We start from the raw sequence: 19,300 nt of genomic DNA, 5'->3' as shown, positions 1-19,300 counted from the left end.
CTACTTTGAATAGTTGTTGTGAGGATTAAATAAGATTGATAGCCTCCTCTTCCCCCAGGGAGCAAGGCCTCCATGACTAAAAATTTCATAAGGTCCCTGTTAGAACCATGATTACAAAGCATCTTTCTTTTTTTTAACTAAAGGAGAAGCTATTAAGAGGAATATGCTCTGTTCTACATAACGATGTAATTTGCATAATTTAAGGGCGAAAAGCAGGTTTCTTTAAAGGGTTCAGACAATACTATCATTGAAACTGTATTAGCCCATTCTCACACTGCTATGAAGAAATACCCAAGACTGGACAATGTATAAGGAAAAGAAGTATAATTGACTTACATTTCACATGGCTGGAGAGGCCTCAGAAAACTTACAGTCATGGCAGAAGGCACCTCTTCACAGGGTGGCAAAAGAGAGAATGAGTGCCAAGTGAAGGGGAAAGCCCCTTATAAAATAGTCAGCTCTTGTGAGAACTCACTCATTATAATGAGAACAGCATGGAAGAAATTGCCCTCATGATTTAATTATCTTCACCTGGTCACCCTTGACACATGGGGATTATTACAATTCAAAGTGAGATTTAGGTGGGGACACAGAGCCAAACCATATCAATTTCCTTCGGCTATGTGCAGTTTGGTTCCAACAAGAATTCCTCCTTCCTTTAGTGGTAAATTTGCAAACAAGATCCTATTTCTTGGAGAGCTTTTACATCCCCTAGAATATCTTATGGGACTTGTAGGCCAAAGCCTCTTCCTTGTTTCCTCCTTTATGGACTCCATGGAAGACAATAAAAATGGGTGGAGACATCACAGGTTACCTTAAAAAAAGGGAGTAATTCAGAAGACAGGCATAAATCTAAGGATAGGGAACAAGAATAGGAACTTGCAATCCATACACAAAGAATCCCCATATGAAGGATTTGGACTTTGTGAAAGGTTCTACTGGGTTTATAGCATTATGTTCTCCATCTACTTTGTAACCTAGCCATGCAGTGTTTAAATGAATATTTTTGTATACCTACTATGTGTTATGCACTGTGAATGGTGCTAGGGATACTATGGTGAACAAAAATGTATAGTCTTTATCTTCATTGAGCTATTATATTAGTGAAGACAAATTATCAACAAGTAATTAAAGTGACAGAGTAACAATTCCAAACAAGGATAAGTGCTATAAAGAAAATGAAACACTATAATAGAAAAAAACCAGTTGACTGGGTGAGGGACTGGAAATTAAGAAAAGGTCAATGAGAGAAGTTCTTGTGAAAATGTAGATTTATTTATTTTTTCTAAGAGCAACTGAAAATATTGAAGGATTTTTATAGGAAAAGGACATAACCCTGGGAATTGTGTGAAGAAGGTATTAGAGGGGACTGTACTGGAGGCAGAAAGAGTGGATAGAAAACAACTACAATAATCTAAGCAAAAGATTGTGGTAGGTCATACTAGTGTGGTGTCAGCAGGGATGAAAAGTACAGAGAGTCTAGTTCTATTTTGCTGTTAGGATCAACAAAATCAGCTGTTATATTGGAATCAGGCACTGGGGAGAGGGAAGATGACTCCATTGTTCTTCAGCCTTTAAGTAAACAACATGAAACACAATGTAGGGTCCAAGGGAAAGCTTTCCCGTCACACTCTAAAACTTCTTTGCAAGTGAACTAACAATTGACATATTAATAGGAGAAAAGGCATACAAATTTATTTAAGTGTATAAGTATTGTATAAGTATGAAGAATTCCATCATGGAATGATTACCCAATAACCCAATGGGGTTCAGATGTTTACCCGTTCCTTTTTTCATAGTGAGTAACATGATAATTTTGAAGGGTAGTAAATAATTTTAAGGGAGAGTGAATGGATCTCAGAGGTAGACATTATCTTGTATAATTTTCTTTGGGTATTGAATGGGACTGGAGAGAAAACAATAATTTGTGACAAAGTTCACCAGGACTCTAGGTATGGTGTTTCAATTTTCAATCTCTTCCTCTGGTGATATGAGTTTTAATCTTCTCTGGTTAATTAAATTTCAGGGAAGGGATTGAAGGCAGTCCCTTTGGGAGTCTAGTTTATAAGCAGATAAGGGAACTTCAGAGATCAGCCTCATCCTGTGTTTTGGGAGAGAAAGAGAATTGAGAGACAGGAGTGGTATGGGGGAATCAGAGAGAACTTAAGGCTGCTTCCTTGGTTCAGCATGTCAAAATTCCATATTGTGGGGGTAATATGGTTTAGCTCTGTGTCCCCACCCAAATCTCATGTTGAATTGTAATTCCTAATGTTGGGGGAGGGACCTGGTGGGAGGTGATTGAATCATGGGGGCAGATTTCCACCTTGTTGTTCTCACGATAGTGAGTAAGTTCTCACGAGGTCTGATGGTTTAAGTGTGTGGCATTTCCCTTTTCACTCTCTCTCCTGCTTTGCCATGGTAAGACATGCTTGCTTCCCCTTCACCTTCTGCCATGATTGTAAGTTTCGTAAGGCCTCCCAGCCATGCTTCCTGTAAAGCCTGCAGAACTGTGAGTCAATTAAACCTTTTTTCTTAAAAAATTATCCAGTCTCATGTAGTTCTTTATGGCAATGTGAGAACAGACTAATACAGGGTGTATCATTTTCTGAGTTCTAACAGCACTATATAACTTGATATGCAGAAGTATATTTAAGTGCATGGACACCTTCCAAAGCTTTGGGAAAACATCTAGGAAAATCTTACATGGTCATATATTTGTGTTAATTTGTGAAAATGAGACATATGTTTACCGTAATCTCTTCCTCTTTCCGTTCTAACTTTTCTTCCATCATACTTCTCATTTGTTGTGTGGCTACTGGATTAGCTGAAGCCACTTTTAGGATCCAAGCAGGAAGAATTTGAAAGGAACATGCATTTAATTTGGGTTGAGTGCCTTGCAGTTCTATCCATGTATAATCAAGTTATTGTGAGGTGTGCTTGTCTTCCAGGAATACTTCCACCTCCCACGGTGCCAACATACTCCATATCGGTATAGGGCAAGAAGTTATGACACAATATGAAAGTGTTCCATACTATTCAGCTCTGGAAGTACTGCTACAGAAGCAAGATTTTAAAAGTGGTGCAGGAAGCTATCTTTGAAAACTCCTTGTAGCTCTCAGATATGTGAAATTATTTCAGTGACAGAGCTCCCACAAATATTTATTAATAATAGAATATTTATAAGCTTCTTTTCATAAAATTTTTAAGCTCAGTGTAAGTAAGTAGTATTTAAAAATGCAATTCTCATATAATGGCAGGGAAACATCTTAATAGAAGCCAAAAGTATAAACTGAGATGAAGAAAAATGATAGAAATACTAACATTCCAAAAATTATCTTATGTTACAACACAAGCAAACTATTCTAATATCAAAATTATGAACATAGAGAAAAGAATCATAATAGTGAAAATACAGTGACAAAATGACATCTCATTTAAAAGATTATAAAAATCAGGAAACTATCTCCCAAACAAGAAATCAAAAAGAAGAAGAAAACTTAATTTTTATGATTATAAAGGTCAGCAGGAATTTTATATCAACAAAGTTATTGAGTTCAATAAGTACTGTGATTTTTGATTATGGTCTTCTTCACTGGGAAATAATTTTGTTCAACACTGTTTAATAAAAAAATTTTTTTGAAACGGTTTCCAATAATTTTTACAGAAAATCACACATAACATAAAAATGATACATGAGCAGACATTTTGAAAATAAAATGATCAAACTATTATGAGACCCTGGCTTGGCTATTCCAAGACTAAAAGGGTGTATCTATTGTTTTATTTAAGCTGTTTTTTAACAAGAAAGTCATTACTTACAACAGATGAGCTTCCAGACCAGATGTGTGTAATGAGAACCATTGAAAGTCATGAAGACTCCACAGAGCACAAGAAATCTGTATTTATACTTGGATTACAAGTAAATCAGTTACAAATGCCTCTACACTAATGTCTTCAATACCAGATAAGAAACAAAGAACATTCAGTGTTGTTTTGAAGAGCTTAACAAAATATAATGAGGATTAATAAATTTTTAAGTGAAAGACTTTTGTACTTCAGAGGTAACAATGAAGATTGACTTTCTTCAAATTTCTAAATTTGCTCAATTTTTACAACAACAGTTGGGAAAATGTCAAAATTAAAAAGGAGTAAGTGTGACATACCTAAAACAGTTTAGGAATTAATTCTAATAACGGTAAGATATCTACAAAATGAAGTGATAAACGGACAAACAAAAAGGACACCAAATATTAATCCCTTGTTCTACCTTCTAAACTGGATACAAAACACTAATTAATTAGCAACTATTGTACTCTCCTGTTTTAACAAAAAAACCTGATGAGTATTTTTTTTCTATTGAAAACCACCTAATTATCTGTGACTTCAAATTCAAGAAAATGAAAGAAGTTCTGGAAAATGGTAACTTAGTGCTGAAAAACTTTAGCAATGCACTGTATGACAATGCAGTTGTTACGAAAGGTGAAGACAAAGAATTGCAAGCACTCTAAAATTTTAATAAGTAACCAGAAGATGTGCCTTGCCAGCTCATTTCCTTAATCTTGTCAGAGAAAAAGCTGCTGTGACAGTAGCCAAAATTGTTGACTGATTTACTATTTTGCAACAGTTATGTTGTCTTTCAAGATTCATCTCATAGATACAGTGTTTTAAACAACAGAACATTTTAAACACATATACAACTTAAACTTTCATTAAAAAATCTCAGTGTAACAAGAGGATCTGCCTATTCCAGTGTTGCTTGAGATTTGCATAATGGATACAATTATATTTTAAGGATCTAACATATTCTTTTTCCTAAAAGTTGGATATATAAAATGTTTATCTAAAAAGTTGATGAAGCTTGAGTGTGCCATTTTAACTGTTCTTCCGAAGACATTTTGGAATGTTTTGATAAAACAAAGGAGAAATTACAACTCCTGATTTGGACGTATATACAAAGTACCACATTTAATCATCTTTAAGTTTCCGTTAGGAATTGATAGAAAATTCTGAAAAAAAAGGTAATAGATTTTTACACAAAAGTAGTAGGCTTGAAGGGATGACATTGCATTAACAAAAATTATTCAGACATTGCAAAGTAAATAGAAACATTTTTTTTTCCAGGGAGTACCAAAATGTCTTAAAAGGAAGAGAAAAAGTTCAATTAAAAGTACTGTATTGGGTAAGTTATTTGATTGTTTGATAATCCAATTATTAAAGAAGATTGAATTCTTTTAACACCCTGGGAAAAATGCTTGAGAGGAAATACTGGTATAAGAGACCAGAATGTGCCAGCCCCAATTATGTCCCTTTGGCATAAGGACTAATTTGAATTGATTATTTTGAGAAACAGCAGACACAGGAGAAGCTCTGAAAACAAGATTAGAAGTTATACTTGCATAAAGAAAACATAAATTATAAAGAAAATCTTCATTTGTAAGGGTATCTCCCTCCCTATACCAAGAAAAGGATGACTCTAAATCACAATGGAATCTTCTCAATGACGAGGACACTGACTTAACTCGGCAAAGCAAATTTTACCCTTGTCTACTACACTTTTTCTGGTCACCTTCTCATAACTGGCCTCTCCCCCACCCATCTTTCTTTTATTTCAGCTGAAGATAGCAGTGTTTAAGCCTGAATTCTAAGCCACTTCTTTGAAATTTCCTCATTTTTTTGTTGGGGGAGGCATTTCCCATGTATATATGGAATATATGTGCTAATAAACTTGTTTGCTTTCCTCTTTCCTCTTGTTAATTGTAATTCTCTTTTGTTACCAGGGCCCCAGTCAATGAATAAAATGGGTAGAAGGAAAAATATTTTTTCTTCCCTACACTGGCTTGGCATACATGAAGATAGCAGAGCACTCATAATACTCCACTACAGTGAGGACACCATTAACAGCAAAATGGAAATGATGCTGTTGATTCAAAGAAAACTGAAAGTCCCTTGAAATCCTACAGCTTGTCTAGAATAGAAACTAGATAGAACAGAAACTAGATGGAGTATTTCCAAATTTTACAATAATCTCTAAAATTTATATAACATAACTGACTTTATTAATAATTTAGAAAAGTTTCTTTATATGTGAAAGTGAAAAACATTTTTCTAACATAAAAAATGCTGTATTTTAGGCAGGTAATTAATTATTTATGTTAATTTCATAAGCTTAGTGGCATTTGCCAGGCTTAAAGATTTTAATTTATTTTGATTTATTTTTCTAAATACATATTAACCTTCATGCTTAATAAAGTATCTGTAATTTCGTACTACTTATCTTGAAGAGAGCCCCTCAAATTGCATGAGACCCAAGCCTAGAACCCAGCAAAGCTGTCTCTGCCTATTCTTATATGATGAGACTATCAAAGGAATGGGAAAGCAGAAAAGTGGCCTGTTTTACATAGACCTCTTTGATGGTGCTGAAAAACAGGGGAGGTGTCCTCTTTTTTAGTACCACTTTTAGGGTACTAAATTCATATATTCTTTGTAAGGGCTTGCAACAATTCTCTACGCTAAGAACTCAGCTTTTTGAATTAGACTGCCTGGGTTTGTGGCTCTACCACTTAATGGCTATGCAATCTTGAGAAACTCTAAGTTTTGTCTTTTCTCCAAATGAAGATGGAAATATAACTATCTCATTCAGTTGTTGTGAGGGTTAAATACACTGAGGAGCTGAATAGAGATTTATTCAATGAGGGAAAGACAAATAATAATTACAAACACCAGGGTCATGATATAGTGAAAATTCAGGAAGGCTGAATAGGAGAGAGATTTAGGAAGGAGGGATCTGTGCCAAAGAAAATGTCATAATACGAGGCAATGAGATAAAGAAGGGGGAAGAATTGTCCTCAAATGGAAGCCCATGATTATGAGATTCCTTATCTCAAACTATGCCTAAGGACATTGACCACTAAGTAGTAGACTCTGACAAAACCTCAAAGACTGGGAGACAGTGGTTAGTTCAGGGTGGTTGTGAATATTGTAATTTACAAATTTTCTAAATCTGTTGATTCTTGAGTTCTACACAACATAGCTGCAGTCTCCATACCAATTTTCTCCTTTGGTTGCCAAATGACTATATAGTGATAAACCTCCTTCACTCTCAGAGAAAAGACAGCCCTTCCTTCACATTCCCTCAGGTGTGGGAGAGAACACTGGCCATCAGCCAGCAGTCTGGAGTCTTCCCTGAGCTGAGGGATACCTTACACATACTGTTGTGCAACAGTTTCCAGGGGAAACAATTGATCCAAAACACAAGGGGAGCATATTAAGGAGGACATATGACTGGTCCTTTTCCTGTCCAAAGCCCACATCGTGGGTTTTTTTTTTGCAGCCCTTTTGCTAGGAGAGCAAAGGCTATTCCTTCACAAGGAATAGCCTGTCATCAAGTCATTCCCACCAATAATAATAACAAAAATGACATTCAATGTGATTGAACTATGATTATGTGCCAGTCCCAGGTTTAACTGTTTTAGATGCACATATTGTTCTCTCCTTCTCTCAGGCACCCTCCTTTGGCTCATAGTGAAAAAGTGGAAGATTATATTTGACATCTTCCTGAATTGTTCACTTATAAGTTCTCAGCAGTGTGCACTCCTCTCTAAAGCCTCTATTGCTCATGAGCCACCAGAAGTACTTTTGTTGTCATTAAACTTTTTAAACACTTAGTATGTGCAAGGTACTGTTCTAGGAGCTCAAGACACATCGATATACAAAACAAAATATGGCAAATGAAATTTTGATTAAGTGCACATTTGGTAGATGCTTTCAAAGTATTATTTTTAAATCTAATTCTCTGTCAAATTCATAACTTCCCACATTCACATTAATATTAGTTGGTATTAAATTATGCATTTATGTTAATTTTCATATTCCCTTTTACTTGAAACAGTTCTAATCTGATAAATATAGTTATAACTAACAGTAACCTCTGTGTATAAGAAATTAGTTTTCAGGTATGGATAAGCTTTAAGTTTTTCTTCCATTTCATAACCATGTCAAACAGACATGTTCCAGATGGAACCACTGAAAACTTGCTCTACTTAGGAGTCAACTAATGTGACTTGAGAGCATGCAATGATTCCGGATATTCCATTTTGTAAACTGCTCTATTCCTTATAACTGACCATTACTTTCAAGTTTGTGGACTATCAGCCAGCAGGCCAAACTTTAAAAAAGAAATTGCTGGTTGATACATTCTTCCAGCCCATACCAGAGAAATGTGGAAAATTGCAATTTGCTTAATCAGCTTGGAAAAATATATGCAAGCAGAAATAGCATGGTTAGAATTGATTGTAAACTTTTATTGCTGTTAAAACTAGTTTTCTTCAGATTTTTAGAAAGCAGGGCACGTATCTGAGAGAAGGAAAAAATGGAGACTGCCATGGAGTTAACATGATGAACCTAATTTTCCAACCCAGGTAATCGTGCTAAATTCCTTGTAACATAGCTATACTTGGGTGTAAGAAGAACTTAGGATTATATAGGAAAAGTTAAAACTTCGGCAGATTCTTGGAATCCACATGGGAGGCTGGCTGCAGAGTTACTGATCAGTGGAAATATGTACAAATACCTTGAGTTCAGCAAATAATTTGATAAAGTGGGTCCATATTGTCACTAAGCTGGAGAAATGTGAGTAGAGTGAGGTGTGAGTTAAGTGAACCTGCATAACTGTAGTCTGATAGTCTATTTGACTTATAGATGATGAGTAAATAAACGTTTTCAACTACATTGAAATGAATTGGTCTGTGTTAATCCATATGAAGTGCCATAGTAATGCACATGGCATTGTTCTATATCCTATTTTATTTAGTATGCTGATTGAAGGTCTGTGAAGATTTCTAGGACCAGCTTGTCAAGCCACATGCCTTCAGTCAAGTTGTTTTACCAAGTGTTCGCTAATAGTTAAATATAATAAGACTCTTGCAACCCTATCCTATTTGCTGCCTCTGTGGCATCGAATCATGACTTTGACCTATTTTTAGGAAATCCATCTTCCTTTGGATTCCAAGATACTATTTTTGCAGTTTTCCACTTCACACTGTGAGTATTCCCTCTCATTCTCCTCTAATTTTGCTCCTATTTACCCCTTAAATCTTCATCTTCCATCTTCTTCACAGTTTTACTACTCTGAGTGATTTTATTCATGCTCATGGCTTTGTAGATGGTTTATAATATGAAACCCTAAAGCTGTAGCTTGAAAAAGTGGCCTAGACCACTTTTCTGGGCCACAAGAACCATGTGTCCCATCCCACTCTTGGCATATAGACTCCTCTTTTAATGTAATTAGTATGCTGAACTTATTCAACATGAGTTATCTTAACCTCACTCTCCCAATCTTGAAGTTTCTGATAATTAAAAAATATATTGGCAATGGACACAGACTTGTTTGATGTTTTTATAATCATCACACACTAGTTATACAACCCAAGGCAAATTGTTTAATCTACTTTTATTAGTTTTCTACTGCTGCATAACAAATTACCACAAGCAAGGGTGCCTTGCTCACTCTTCACTTTCTGCCATGATTGTAAATTTCCTTAGGACTTCCCAGAAGCCAAGCAGAAGCCATTACGCTTCCTGTATAGCCTGCGGAACTGTGAGCCAATTAAACCTCTTTTCTTTATATATTACCCAGTCTCAGGTATTCCTTTCTAGCAATGGAAGAACAGACTAATACAGCTGTACTGAAGGTTTCAGCCAGGGATGAGTTTTCATCAACTTCCCACCTGGGGTAAGATCTACTTCCAAGCTCCCTCAAGTTGTAATAAAATATTGCATAACTTGTTTGTATTTATTTATATAATGAGATTAGGTATAAGACTCAGGTAATTATAAACAGGTACTTTGCCTGCATGCATATTTGGTGTGATATTCAGAAGTCCTGGCATGTGGGCCAATTCTGTATTATACAAGATTGTTCCAGGCATCTTTTATCTCCCCATACATTAAATATCATTAGTGTCTTCTATTCATTATGATAACTAGAAATGTTTCCAGAAATATTAAGAACACCCCTTGTGGTAATATTGCCCTCTTAATAGTCCCCGCATGAGGGGTTTAAAATATCATTCCTACCAAATATGAATTTTGTTGCAAAAATTGATGGAAACATTGAACTATTCATCCACGTATTCATTCAACATATTATTGTTGAGTACTTCCATGTGGAAGATACTGTTCTAGGTGTTGTCTTATTCACAGTCATGAACACAGCGATGAAAAAGACAGCATCGAATTTTCTTTCATGGAGTTAATATAAAATAATAGAAGGGATCTCGAGAGTGGATATTGATCAGTTACTACTCTTCTTTGCTTCAAAAACAAACCTTTTTAAAACTGTAGAACTTAGTTACCTGAACTGTCTTATTCTTTAACTCCCATTACCTAAACCATTTTTTTTACTCCTCATTCAAAGTTCAGTTGAAGTTTATCAGGCAATATTCTATGGAAAATAAGCATGTCTACTATACAATATATTTCTCCAAAATATTGTCACAAACTTCCTTTTTAAGATTCCAATCCTTTCTTTCTTTTTTTAATTGACAAATAATAATTGTACGTATTCATGGAATACATAGTGATGTTTTGAAATATATAATGTATGGTGATCAGGCCAGGGTAATTTGTATTTCCAATCAAGCTAGATTACTGACTATTCCATGAAACACTCTTAAACTTTTCCACCTCTGTGCCTTTTACACTATCATCATGATCTAGAGAGCTCCTTCTCACTGTCTCACATTTTTATTTAAATTCTATCCCTCTTTTAAAACTCTTCCATAAAGATATTTTGATTTATCAAAACAGAGGTGATGTTTGATGCATTCTACTTTTAAGGAGATTAAATGAAGTAATGCCTAGTGCTTTACAGAAAATAAGTAATGAATTAATGTTAGTTACTATTATTATTACTAATGATACTAAGTTAGAAATGGTTTCAGTTTTTGTAAAGTTTGCAACCTAGAGAAGAAGATGTGGGTGTGTAACAAGCCAACTCTAACAATGATAAATGTTTGAATGGGATTTTCGTGATATGGGAATATGTAGATGTGTTCAGAAAACATTTGCTGAACTATTATGGTTACTTGAATATTCTTAAAGAGCATTACCCAGAAAAAAGCACAGGATAAGAACAGAGGGTGGAATCTATGCCAATTCTTCTGAATAGATTTAACATTTTGTTACCTTTAGAGGTAAAGATCTATTACCTAAGGCAGAGTAATTCAGTTTAGGCAATGGCAGTTATATATCTGTTGACTTTATCATCTGCTCCATCACAGCTACTGAATGTACAACATATCCTGATGTAAATCATGTTTATGTTTTTATTACTTTTTCCACTCCTCTCTAGTACTGGCATCAAAAAAGGATTTATAAGGTTTAGCCCTCCCATAGTCTCCCTAAGCCCTCTCCAAAACTGCCTCAAATTAAATTCAATCTAAGTGAAGGCATGTCCTGCTATTCAATTGCAGCTCCCAGACCAGTCCTCCAGGCTCACCCTTCCAGCCTATTTGCTGCCCTAATTCTCTCTTATGCGGACATTTTGGGGTTGCCACCTATCTCTTTACTCCTCCCTCTCTGCCCATGCCCTATAATCACTCTCCCGATTTCTACAGATTATATGCATATCCTTATGGAATGTTTCATATATTTGCATATCTTCTCCCCACATCAACTTTAGTAATTACAGTTTTATGCTTAGGAAATGCATTTCTTCCTATTAGAGAATCTTCAGAGCACAGTTGTGGAGATAAGACTGACCTCTTGAATTTTATGATTAAAACCCTAATGTTTTCATGTTAATAAATTATAGATATAGCAAGGCATTTTCCTTTCCCATCAGGATTTCTGTTTGGGCATAGTAAAACTTCAAAACAGGAAGAAACAGTCAGCATAATAATTTTTTCTTGTTGGTTGATTTTCCACGTCAGGGATATGCACTAGCAGGAATTGAAATAAAAACATTAACTTTATTTTAAAATAAGGGAATAGATAAAGCAAGATCTTAATGTTATGTAGAAAATGCATTAATGCCAGGGATGGTTCTATTGTGTCATCTCTAAGTATTTATAGTTTGTTGATTTTGTTGACACACAAGTTCAAAGATTATATAATGCCTACTAAGTTTAATGAGACACTAATGATGGTCACCCTTCTGGCAATACTATCATTGAACTTGTTAAGAGTAGCAAAGGATTTGTCGTTAAATCTCTCAGAAGGTACAAAGGACCCCTGATAGGAAAACAGGGAGAGGAGGGGCTGTGTCTGGGAGAATGGGTAATGATTACAATTGACTAAAATTTGGAAGAAACAAGAACCATAACATTTTGCTCCTTCAGATTACCAAGCAATAGATTTCTTGTAACATTTTCAGAGAATCTCTCTGGACCAGAATTTTAAGAAAAAGCTTAAAAAGAAAATTCCACAAAAATGAATGTGTGCTGCTAGAACAAGAGATTTTGGGGTGGTAGTCATTATAATAAATAATTATAATAATAACAATTACAATAGTATATTGGACAGACAACATACACATATGGCAAGATAAAAACAGACAATATCAGAGAAGATAAACAGCTAATGATGGTAGCTAAGAATTATTTAGCACTTAATGAATGCTTTTATGTTCACTGCTTATCCATACAACAAACTAAAAAGATAATAAACAATCGGCAGACACAAAGTTTAAAACAAAAGCAGTCTGGCTCTGGCCCATGCTCTTCCTCACTATGTATTGCTACCTCTTCTGCATATTGTATTTTAGTTGTCTGTGGATCTTTCTTATGTATCTATATCTTTCATCAGTTTACAAGCTTCATAAAAGCAGGTACTCCGTCTGTCTAGTTTACCACTGAGTCCCTAAAACATAGCCCAGTGCTAGACAGAACCTAGCTCAGTGCTAGATAGGTGTCCAAAAAATACTTACAGAATAACCCAGTGTCAATCAGCAAAATTAAATCAAATTGGGCATTTTGGGACTTAAAGACTGAAGGAGGAAAAGGACATAATGTCCTTGTTCATCCTTTCCTTTGAAAAACTTATTTCCTTCATGTTTTGCTATTGTATACTAATAGTAAGAAGTAAAATCAATTGAAGAATGCAAAGTCAACAAAAGCATTGCCAATGGCAAGCAGAAGGCAGTGGACTCAGATGAGAAAAATGAGAGAAAAGTTTTCTCAAAAGCTTTTACTATATGACTATTAGCTTCTTAAAAGGCTCAGGGATATATCTATGTATGGTAGAAGTTAAATTTGAAAAGAAGCTTCCTGAATTCTGAATGTTTGTTCCATTTCAATTACAATGTTGTTTGTAAGAATAAGAGTAAATAAACTGGATTGAGACATGAAGTGCAAATTCCTCTTGGACTTTAGTCTCCCATATTCTTCTCTAAAAGAAAAAGTTGTACAAACTGGATTAGAACAATAAACCCTAATTATTTATGTGCAGGATTTGTTTCTAGGACACCCCTGTGAGGGATCCAGAAGCAGCACATATCATCCAAACATTTTAAAATTGTACCAATCTACAGGTATGAATGGGGTCAGTTCATATTAATACTTCAGCTTTCCTATTCTAATCCCATGTAGGAATTTTAATACCTTTAAAGATTTCACTGTCCCACAAATGTTTTTGAAAATAATGAAGAGTTTCTTACAAATTTTATAAATTAATGGAGGTTGCTACTATGTCATTTCATTTGCATTTCTGATACAGTTCCTCAGCCTCTTCAGTTTCTAAATGCTCTTAAACTTCATAGTGCTATAAAATTTGGCAGTAGTCTGTGAGGGCAAAAAATATACCTATATAATTCATATATATGTATATAGTATGTATTACATACATATATAAATATACGTGTATATATAATATATAATACACATATATAAATATACGTGTATATATAATATATAATACACATATATAAATATACGTGTATATATAATATATAATACACATATATAAATATACGTGTATATATAATATATAATACACATATATAAATATACGTGTATATATAATATATAATACACATATATAAATATACGTGTATATATAATATATAATACACATATATAAATATACGTGTATATATAATATATAATACACATATATAAATATACGTGTATATATAATATATAATACACATATATAAATATACGTGTATATATAATATATAATACACATATATAAATATACGTGTATATATAATATATAATATACATATATAAATATACGTGTATGTATAATATATATAATATACATATATAAATATACGTGTATGTATAATATATATTATATACATATATAAATATACGTGTATGTATAATATATATTATATACATATATAAATATAGGTGTATATATAATATATATTATATACATATATAAATATACGTGTATATATAATATATAATATACATATATAAATATATAAATTTATATAATATAAATATATAAATATATATATTATATAAATATATTTATATTATATATATATTATATAAATATATTTATATTATATATATATTATATAAATATATTTATATTATATATAAATATATATATTTTTATTTGTATATATATTTATATATAAATGTGTATATATATATTATATATATATAATGTTTAGTTGTATGGTTTGGGGTTGTTTGGGCCCTAAAATATTAAGTTATTTAGGAAGGGGTCACTTTCTGTTTATACCTATGATGTTTTGTCTCTTTGGGGTATACATTGTCACTAGGGTAGCCACACTGGGATGAGATTTCATGCTGGCCTCTGGGTAGCACAGATATTTGCCACTTCACTATATCTTTGCTATCATGCAACCCTCAAATCCTGTTGTAAAATTGCCATTCTAGATTCCTTCTTTGCTTGGTATGAATTCTTTTTCAGGGGCTTTGCCATCTTTTTGTGCCATCTGGCAAATTTACTTTTTCCTTCTCCCAATCTAGTCCAAAAAATATGTCTATGTATGAAAATCTGAGTTCCTCTCACCATATTGCAAGTCACCTCCCATGTAAATCAGTGAATACAAATAATGTACAGAATGCCATGTAACTCTATATGACAGACATAGCTGACTCTAATCTAAGTCTTGGCTCAAATGTGACCTCATCATGTAAGACACTATAATCAATTTTGTTACTAAGTCCTAAGATATGTCTATTAATACTCGAGACTTTCCTGGAGATTATAAATCTTCATTTACTCAATGAAATTCTCCCTCTCTTTGAATGTGGGGAGAAGTATTTGGAGACTATAATTGGTCAGGGCTTTCCAGAGAAATAGAACAAGTAGGATATATGTATAGATATATAGATATATGAATACCTTGATAATACGGTGGGTTTCATATTCCAACCACCACAATAAAATGAATATTGCAATAAAGTGAGTCATTATATGCATTTTTTATTGCCAGTGCATATGAAAAGTATGTTTATACTATACTGTAGCATTTAAGTGTGCAATAGCATTATTCCTAAAAGAAAATGTACATCCCTTAATAAACATTTTTATTGCTAAAAATGTTAATGATCATCTGAACCTTTAGCGAGTCATCGTCTTTTTTGCTGGTGGAGGGTCTTGCCTTGATGCTGATAACTGCTGATTGATCAGGGTGGTGGTTGCTGAAGGTTGGGGTAGCTGTGGCAATTTTTAAAAATAGGCAACAATGAAGTTTGCCTCACTGATTAACTCCTTTACAAAAGATTTCTTTGTAGCATGTAATGCTGTTTGACAGCATTTTCACAATAGATGTTTCAGAATGGAAATCAATCCTCTCAAACTATGCCACCACTTTATCAACTAAGTTTATGTAATATTTAAGTCTTTTTCTGTTTTTTCAACAATGTTCACAGCATCCTCATTGGGAGAAGATTCCATCGCAAGAGGACAGTTTCTTTACTCATCCATAAAAAGCAACTTCTTATCCATTCTTCTAAATCTAGAGAGAACAAAATTAGAAGCATATACTTATATTTTTCTTTCTCAAACTAATTGCTTGACATTTACCCTGAAAATCAATAAGTGCTGCCTTTCTCTGAAAGGTGTTGTATTATTTAGGTCAAAATTAGGCTAATTTTGACCTAAATGACAGAAAATTCTAACTAGTTGCCAAACAAGGTATGCATGTATATATTTCTTACATAAATATAGGTGACACTGGGTTGGTATGGTGTGGTGCATTTGGGTGACCAAATACTTCTTTTTTCTTGGTGCTCCATCATTTATTGTCTTGATCACATGTATAAGAAGATAACATTCATATTTCAAACAGTGGTTTGGAAGAAAGGATAAGCATGCTGTCTCTTAAGGAAGGTTCCTGAAAGCTTTCACCTCTTTCTTTGCATCTCATCGGCCAGAACGTGATGATTACACTTAATTACAGAGGAGTTGTATGTGGAAATGTAGTCTACAAAATGTAAAATGTGGATTTATCCTGATCAGCAGTGAGCAAAGCTAAATATCAGAGGTTCTATTACTATAGAAAAAGAGAGTGAATATTGGAGAGCAGCAACCTAATATTGATTTTAAGGACCAACCTGAAGTCTAAGAATATTCCCCAAGGAAACGGCACATTTTCCCACAGTTCTATGAATTTAGCTCTGGTTCAGGGCATTTAACAAATTTTAGAAAAGCAGAACTCAGGGATTATAGACAAGACTGCAGATTAGTTCATTATGTCAGCTGAGATTTTTTTACCTCACCCTTTCTGTCATGCCCTGAGGTTACAGAAAATGTGCATAGAACATAAAACACTGAGCCCTCATACTATAGACAATTTGCAAGAGAAGGCAAAGTGATTTCTGATACTAAATGAAGGAATCAGAAAGTCACAAACACTATATCAGAATAAATAGATAAAATTAGAAAATTGGGATAAGGCCACTCAATAATGAGCAAATGAAAGAAATGGCTTGGCACAGCTATCTACAAAACCTAAAAGTGTGTGTGTTTTTTTTTTAATTTAGAGTACAAAAGACAAAACCCAACTTTGAAGAAACAAAAACCAAAGGAATAGATAAAATATTTTTTATAAGCAATTCATGCTATGAAATTTAGTAAACTGTAATTGAATAAAACAAGAAATCAGAGAGATGACAGAAGAGCAGAAGGAGATTAAAATGGAGATTGCATACCAAGGAAACAAAGTGACGATCAAAATAACATCACTTGAAATTACCAGTTGCCAAAGGGCCTGATTGGCTGATGCCCACTCACATTAGGGAGGACAAACGTATCTGTTATTAAACTTAGAAAGTAACCATTATTAATGATATATTTGTATTACAATAAATGGATGCAAATCATTCAGGATTATACCTCTGATCATATTTACATCTCATACATGCTAAAAACATTTTGGGGGTTGTACATTACATAAATAATTTGGCTGAAGAAATTGTTATGGTTACCCAAACAAAAACTTTCATTTTTTTTTCAGTGGAGTAAATTTTTTACTTTTCTTTTAATTATCTAAGACTCAGGAGGCAAGTGTGGAGTGTGAAAATAGCATGCGGCATTTGACATTTTGAAATTTGTTTTCTACAAAGTTCCATGAAAACAATAGCCTGCTACAACGCTCAGCCTGCAGGTCCAAGTCTGAGATTTGGACCACGAACAAAAGCTCAGTGCGATGAGGTTAATGACCTGTACAGACTAGACAGTTGGCAATTTACTCAGTCTTCTCGGTAGCATTTGTTCCACCCACTCCCTTCCCTGTTGGTTTCTTTGAGATTGCTGCAAAAGTCAGGGAAAGCGCACATGTATAGCTGTGAGAAATAGCTTAAATTTTTCTACTTGTAGAAACTATATTTATCTAAACTGAAACTTGGCTTGCAAAGGTATTTGTATTATGGCTCTGTCTGTTTGTCTACATTTCTTTAATTTATGCAGTATATGCTAATTACTTTTTTAACGTGAAAATATTTTGACACTGTTTTTCCTCGTTTCTTTGACTTCTTGAATAATTTCATGGTGAGGACGGCTCTGAGTCACATCTGCTCTTCGGGTTTCTAGGCTTTTATTTAGTGCATACATCCTTTAGTATTGGTGCTCAAGTTTCTTGCTTCTGGTTTTCTAAAACACTTTTAGTAAATTTAAATATTATAGGAGTTACTTTAGTTAATCTGATTTTTGTTAATTCTGGATAATCACCACATCTGGATATTCAAAAAAGTAAGGGTACATATTTAGACTGATCAAATTTAGACTTCTTTATGTTGCAAGAACAAAACAAGATACTCAGTTTCGAGCGGAGGCAGGTCATTCAACAAAATTGAATCTACCTGACCCTCTCAGAAGCTGTATAATGTGTTTTATCTGTCACCAAAGAATGATCAAAAAGATGCAATTTTTCTTTATACAAAGGGAAGCACCATGTGAATTCAGAGATAACACTTCGTACCTGCTCATCACTTTTAAAATCTACCTAAGATTTTACATGGGGAAGAAGACGTGTGTTTGTGAACTTGGGAAATGGATTTTGGAAGGTTTCATCTCTTCAATCTAATACATTTACAAGCTTTCTAAAATCAAACGCCACAACCTAGATAGTGTTCACCCCTGGAGATGTGGCACTTTCTTTGCCATTGCCCAGTATACATCATGTCCCTTATCAACATCCTTTTCTGACAAAGCGGCACTCTAAAGGGCCATTTAAGTAATTGACAAGAGAAGATGATCACATAATTCAGAAAGGGTCTTGTTGACTAATCACTTTTCTACACAGTTGATAAATACTTATGGTTTCTTGAGCTAGTATATCTGAAACATTTTATTTACCATTACTATTAGGAAATGTTCCCAGGTACAATGGGAATATTATAGTTCTTGCTGCTACTAGCTTGATATCTGGCCTACCAGAAATTAAGAAAAAAAGTGGAAGAGCCGTGCCGATTTTTCTCAGGGTACACTGAAGCAGCCTTTGCTATAGCTGTGAGATTTTAGAAAGCATTTTCTAAGACATCTATCTTAAACAGACAAGACCATTGTAAATTAGACTCATTAAATCATTTGTTGTCACAGCCAACAGCCGTGTGGAGGCTAGTTAACGAATGAAAAATGAGCCTTTCTAACTTGTTTACTTTATATGGATGCTTCTTTTATTTCAGTTTTTTTTTTTCCTTCTGGTAGCACATTGACACAGGGGATCTTGTTATGGTATTGTCTGACAAAATTAAAAATGTGAAGGTTGAAAATACTATAGGTGTAATGCCCAAGTTTACATAAAATACCAGTGAAGTTCCTACTGATAGTGAATCTTGGGTCTATCTTCTAATTCAAGGAAGGGAACCAA

Source organism: Pongo pygmaeus, chromosome 1 (assembly GCF_028885625.2).
Source record: "Pongo pygmaeus isolate AG05252 chromosome 1, NHGRI_mPonPyg2-v2.0_pri, whole genome shotgun sequence".
Classification (NCBI taxonomy): domain Eukaryota; kingdom Metazoa; phylum Chordata; class Mammalia; order Primates; family Hominidae; genus Pongo; species Pongo pygmaeus.
The sequence above is the reverse complement of the archived record's forward strand: the minus strand, read 5'-3'. Positions refer to the sequence as shown.